The sequence below is a fragment of the Macaca fascicularis genome, chromosome X, assembly GCF_037993035.2.
Source record: "Macaca fascicularis isolate 582-1 chromosome X, T2T-MFA8v1.1".
Lineage (NCBI taxonomy): Eukaryota > Metazoa > Chordata > Mammalia > Primates > Cercopithecidae > Macaca > Macaca fascicularis.
Window position 1 is genome coordinate 1,542,370 of NC_088395.1, and position 6,918 is coordinate 1,549,287.

Sequence of the window (6,918 nt, forward strand, 5' to 3'; positions counted from 1 at the left end):
AAGATCGGCCGGGCACGGTGGGTCATGCCTGTCATCCCAGCACTTTGGGAGGCCCAGGAGGGCAGATCACCTGAGGTTGGGAGTTTGAGACCAGCCTGATCAACATGGAGAAACCCTGTCTCTACTAAAAATACAAAATTAGCTGGGCATGGTGGCACATGCCTGTAATCCCAGCTACTAGGGAGGCTGAGGCAGGAGAATCGCTTGAACCTGGGAGGCAGAGGTTCTGGTGAGCTGAGATTGTGCCACTGCACTCCAGCCTGGGCAACAAGAGTGAAGCTCTGTCTCAAAAAAAAAAAAAAAAAAATAGAAGTAAGATCTTTGCTGATGAAATCAAGTTAAGATGAGATCATTAGGGTGAGCTCAAAATCCAATATGACTGATGTACTTATAAAAAAAAAAAGAGACGGCCAGGCGTGGTGGTTCATGCCTGTAATCCCAGCACTTTGGGAGGCCGAGGTAGGTGGATCACCTGAGGTTAGCAGTTCGAGACCAGCCTGACCAACATGGAGAAACCCCGTCTCTACTAAAAATACAAAAAAGTAGTCGGGTGTGGTGGGGTATGCCTGTAATTCCAGCTACTTGGGAGGCTGAGGCAGGAGAATCACTTGAACCCGGGAGGTGGAGGTTGCGGTGAGCCGAGATCGTGCCATTGCACTCCAGCCTGGGCAACAAGAGTGAAACTCCATCTCAGAAACAAAACAAAACAATACAAAACAAAAAACGCCACCATTTTTTCAGCATTGCTGACACTACTATGATTGACCTTTGGTTGATCAACTCTATAATTTAAGAATAATTGCTGTCTTTGGGGCTCCCTCAAAATGGCCATTTGTGAAGTGAAACTTATGAGTGATAACACCTACAGGAGGCTCGTATGTTTCCTTCTATTACAGTCAAGTTTTTGTTGTAGTCGTTTTGTTTTGTTTTGTTTTTGAGACAGAGTCTCACTCTGTCATCCAGGCTGGAGTGCAGTGACGCTATCTTGGTTCACTGTATCCTCTGCCTTCCAGGTTCAAATGATTCTCCTGCCTCAGTCTCCCAAGTAGCTGGGAATGACAGGCGCGCGCCAGCATGCCCAGCTAATTTTATTATGTTTAATAGAGAAGGAGACTTCACCATATTGGCCAGGCTGGTCTCGATCTCCTGACCTCGTGATCTGCCTGCCTCGGCCTCCCAAAGTGCTGGGATTACAGGTGTGATCCACCGTGCCCGGCCTTGCAGTAAAGTTGTGTCGATGCATCTTTTCGGGATTTTTTTTTTATCCTTCCAAAGACTCCCCAGTGTCAAGTTTCTCTTTGGTTGGTTGGGCTTGAATTCTTTTCTGACACCGAGTATCACAGTGAGAGGCAGGACAAAGGTGTCCATACTGGCATATTATACCACTTCAACGAGCCAGCATTTTTTTCCTTTACACTCTCATGTTACATTAGCAACTAGGGCAGGTTGTTTTTGCCTTTGATTTCTAACAATTGGATTTGTTTTGTTCTAGCCTTAAGGAAGAAATTGCAATCAATTCTTATATGTTTATGGTGGTAACGTAGACATAATATACCATTTGCCATTTTGACCATTTTTAAGCATACAGTTCCGTGGCATTAAATACATTCATAATGTTTTTTATTTTATTTTATTGATTTTACTTTAAGTCCTGGGATACATTTGCAGAATGTACAGGTTTGTTACATAGGTTTACATGTGCCATGGTTGTTCGCTGCACCTGTCAACCTGTCATCTAGGTTTTAAGCCCTGCATGCATTAGGTATTTCTCCTAATGCTCTCCCTCCCCCAGCCCCCTACCCTCTGACAGGCCCTGGTGTGTGATGTTCCCCTCCCTGTGTCCATGTGTTCTCATTGTTAAACTCCCACTTATGAATGAGAACATGCGGTGTTTGGTTTTCTGTTCCTGTGTCAGTTTGCTGAGGATGATGGTTTCCAGCTTCATCTATGTCCCTGCAAAGGTCATGAACTCATCCTTTTCTATGGCAGCATTGAAATGCATTCATAATGTTCGACAGCTGTCTCAACTTTTCTTCATCACCCCAGACAGAAACTCATAGCCCTTAAGGAATAACTCCCCATTTCACCTACCCCCAACCATGGGTAGCTAGTGTTCTTTCTTTCTCTTTTTTTCTCCCCAAAATCATTTTGTAAGTCTAGTCCAATGATTATTTTTCTCATTTTAATTTCAATTTCAAGTTGTGGGGGGCACGTGTAGGATGTGCACGTTTGTTACCTGGGTAAAGGTATGCCGTAGTGCTTTCTGCCTGGATGAATCCGTCACCTAGGTATTAAGTCCAGCATGCATTAGCTCTTTTTTTTCTGATGCTCTCCTGCCCTCTGTGCCTGCAAAAGGCCCCAGTGTGTGTTGTTCCCCTCCCTGTGTCCATGTGTTCTCATTGTTCAACTCCCACTTATGAGTGAGAACATGCGGTGTTTGGTTTTCTGTTCCTGTGTGAGTTTGCTGAGGATAATGGTTTCCAGCTCCATCCACGTCCCAGCAAAGGACATGGTCTCGTTCCTTTTTATGGCTGCATAGTAATCCATGGTGTATATCTACCACATTTTCTTACTCCAATCTATCCTTGATGGGCATTTGGGTGGTAACCATTGTTTTCTCTGTCTTTATACATTTGTTTATTCTATATTAAACTTCAATTTTTTTTTTTTTTGAGATGGAGACTCACTCTGTTGCCCAGGCTGTAGTGCAGTGGTATGATCTCAGCTCACTGCAACCTCTGCCTCCTGGGTTCAAGTAATTCTTCTGCCTCTGCCTGCTGAGTAGCTGGGATTACAGGTACATGCCACCACACTCAGCTAATTTTTGTATTTTTAGTAGAGACAGGGTTTCACCATCTTGGCCACGCTGGTCTGGACCTCCTGACCTTGTGATCCACCCATCTCGGCACCCCATAGTGCTGGGATTACAGGCGTGAGCCATCGCACCTAGCCTGCAATATTTTAATAATGAAAGCGTGTGTAGGCCGGGCGCGGTGGCTCATGTCTGCAATCCCAGCACTATGGGAGGCCGAGGTGGGCGGATCACAAGGTCAGGAGATCGAGACCATCCTGGCTAACAAGGTGAAACCCCACCTCTACTAAAAATACAAAAAATTAGCCGGGCGTGGTGGCGGGCGCCTGTAGTCCCAGCTGCTCAGGAGGCTGAGGCAGGAGAATCGCTTGAACTCGGGAGGCGGAGGTTGCAGTGAGCCGAGGTCGTGCCACTGCCCTCCAGCCTGGGGCACAGAGCGAGACTCCGTCTGAAAATAAATGAATTTTTAAAAAGTGTGTGTAGACGTGAATATATACCGATGGTTTCCAGCTTACGATGGTTGATTTTGCAACTTTTCAGCTTTACGGTCCGTGCATCAAGATACTCAGTGCATTTTTGAGTTAGGGCATGTGGAACCACGATGGACTCGTGGGGAGGTCACCCCACTGGAAGTCAAGGAGCCTCCCTCTGTGTGTGTATATAGGTTCCTCACCCTCTAAAAAAACATTATAAGCGCTGTGGCCACCCCTAAAGTGCAGCAGGCTCATGCGTGCAGCCCGCCTGGGCTGGAATGGTGTTTGTAGATATAGGTGAGAACTGGACAGCCCACTTCTTCAGGCAAACCCTCTTGTTGCCATGGCAACAGGTGGGCCCTGCCGGAAGAGCGTGCACCGGCGCCCGCCAGCAGGTGGCAGCATGGAGCAGCCGATGGAACCCAGCTCCGTTCGCTCCAAGGTTGCACCGTCAGAGGCAGGCAGGGCTGGGGGGACCACGAATGGGGGAAAAGCAAACCGCCACCGCGACCCTATTGCTTTGCCACCTTTTTTTTTTTTTTTTTTTGAGGTGTTGTCTCGCACTGTCCCCCCGGCTGGAGTGCAAAGGCATGATGATGTTGGCTCACTGCAACCTCTGCCTCCTGGGTTCAAGTGATTCTCCTGCTTCAGCCTCCCAGTAGCTGGGGTTATAGGCACCTGCCACCACGCCCGGCTAATTTTTTTGGTTTTTTTTGTTTTGTTTTGTTTTGTTTTTTTTTGAGACGGAATCTTGCTCTGTCGCCCAGGCTGGAGTGCAAAGGCACGATGTTGGCTCACTGCAACCTCCGCCTCCTGGGTTCAAGCGATTCTCCTGCCTCAGCCTCCCGAGTAGTTGGGATGACAGGTGCCCACCACCACGACCGGCTAATTTTTTTGTATTTTTACTAGAGACGGGGTTTCGCCATGTTGGTCAGGCTGGTCTTGAACTCCTGACCTCAGGTGATCCGCCTGCCTCGACCTCCCAAAGTGCTGGGATTACAGGTGCGTGCTACCACGCCTGGCATTTGTTTGTATTTTTAGTAGAGATGGGGTTTCACCATGTTGGCCAGGCTGGTCTCGAACTCCTGATCTCGTGATTCGCTCGCCTCCATCTCCCAAAGTGTTGAGATTACAGGCGTGAGCCTCCGCGCCCGGTCTGCTTTGCCCTTTTAAATGTTAGGTTTCACTAAAAACAATTCCACATCCAAAAAGATTTTTTCATTATTTTCCCCCATCAAGGGCAGATACACTAAAACATCAGAGGCTGGCCTGGTGCAGTGACTCGTGCCTGTAATTCTACACTTCGGGAGGCTGAAAGCGGTGTATCAGTTGAGGTCAGGAGTTTGAGACCACCCCGGCCAACAGGGTGAAACCCTATCTCTACTAAAAAACACAAAATTAGCTGGGCGTGGTGGTAGTCGCCTGTAATCCCAGCTACTAGGGAGGCTGAGGCAGGAGAATCGGTTGAACCCGGGAGGCGGAGGTTGCAGTGAGCCGAGATTGTGCCACTGCACTCCAGCCTGGGCGACAAGAGTAAAGCTCCAACTCAAAAAAAAAAAAAAAAAAAGAAAAGAAATCAGAGGCTTAAATTTTCTCTTGCTGAAAAATGAGGGGAGGGATATTTTCCCACTCCCCCACCCACCCCACCCAGCAAAACTCAAAACTGGTAGCTGCAAGTTCTTTCTCTGCCTTTTTTCAAATGTATGTAAATCTTTTTAAGAAACCCGTACCACCCATATCATAGCTCAAGAATGTTTCCTGCAGTGTCTGGGAGGAATCTCTTTGAAATGTGGTCCCCAAGGGGGAAGGAAAAAGCCACAGAGGAGAAGAGCTTCATTTAAGCTGTCACCTGACTCCAAATTGCAAAGCCTATACCTCCTGGCTAATTTTTTGCATTTTTAGTAGAGACAAGGTTTCTCCATGTAGGTTAGGCTGGTCTTGAACTCTTGACCTCAGGTGATCCGCCCGCCTCGGCCTCTGAAAGTGCTGGGATGACAGGTGTGAGCCACCACACCCGGCCCATAAAAGGGTGAGATTTCTTTCTGTGTTTCTGATCCCTTTCACGGATGGTCTGGGATGTACATCACACTCTAATACAATGCTTGTTTTGTAAAAAAAAAAAAAAAAAAAAAAGATTTTGTTTTTCTTCTACCCTTGAGGAGGGGGGTTTCTGGATTGGAAGGAGGAGGAAGGAGTTCCTGGATTGGTAGGAGATTTTGCTTTTTTTTTTTTTTTTTTTTTTTTTTTATGAGACAGAATGTCTGTCGCCCAGGCTGGAGTGCCCTGGACGATCTCGGCTCACTGCAGCCTCCACCTCCTGGGTTCAAGTGATTCTCCTGCCTCAGCCTCCTGAGTAGATGGAATTACAGGTGTGCACCATCATCCCTGGCTAATTTTTGTATTTTATTTTATTTTATTTTATTTTTTTCGGAGACACAGTTTCTGTCTTGTTGCCCAGACTGGAGTGCAATGGCGCAATCTCAGCTCACCACAACCTCCGCCTGTCAGGTTCAAGCGATTCTCCTGCCTCAGCTTTCCAAGTAGCTGGGATTACAGGCACCCACCACCACGCTGGGCTAAGTTTGTATTTTTTTTGTAGAGACAGGGTTTCGCCGTGTTGCTCAGGCTGGTCTCGAACTCCTGACCTCAAGCGTTCTGCCCCCCTCGGCCTCCCAAAGTGCTGGGATGACAGGCGTGAGCCATCATTCCTGGTAGAGATTTTGCTTTTTAATTCTGTCATTTCCCTAACACCTTGAAGATGTATGGCTTGGGGTGTTCATCATGTCAGCTTTATGTTTTGATTCGATTGCCTAGACCATTTCCTTTTTTATCACACTCCACTGTTGGACCATGAACTCTTTTATTATTATTATTATTATTATTATTTTTTGAGATGGAGTTTCGTTCTTGTTGCCCAGGCTGGAGTGCAACGGCCTGATCTCAGCTCACTGCAACCTCCGCCTTCCGGTTTCAAGCGATTCTCCTGCCTCAGCCTGCCGAATAGCTGGGATGACAGGCACACACCACGCCCGTCTAATTTTTGTATTTTTGGTAGAGATGGGGTTTCGCCACGTTGCCCAGGCTGGTCTCAAACGACTGACCTCATGATCCACCTGCCTTGGTCACCCAAAGTGCTGGGATTACAAGCGTGTGCCACCACGCCAGGCTAATTGTATATTTTTAGTAGAGACGGGGTTTCAGCATGTTGCCCAGGCTGGTCTCGAACTCCTGACCTCAGGTGATCCGCCCGCCCTGGTCTCCCAAAGTTCTGCCATGACAGGTGCGAGCCACCACGCCCGGCCACCGTGAACTCTAATGTCAGAAGTTATGCAGGCCCTTTTTTCTGCATTTTTTTCTCTAGTATATAGATCCCGGTAAGCCACATCCAGAACAGATTTCTCTGGAAGAACTTTGCCTTGAATGGAAGCAATTGTCCTAATGGCCACTAGGAGGAGCGAGCATCCTTTTCTCTCTTCGAAGGGTAAACCGAGAAGGACCTGAGGCAGGTGTCAGTCAGTCGAGGAAGTTGACTTTGCCAGGGTTGAGGACGCCATGACACAGCCTCAGAAGGTCCTGATGACGTGGGCTCAAGGCGGTTGGGGTGCAGCTTGCTTTTACACATTTTAGGGAGAC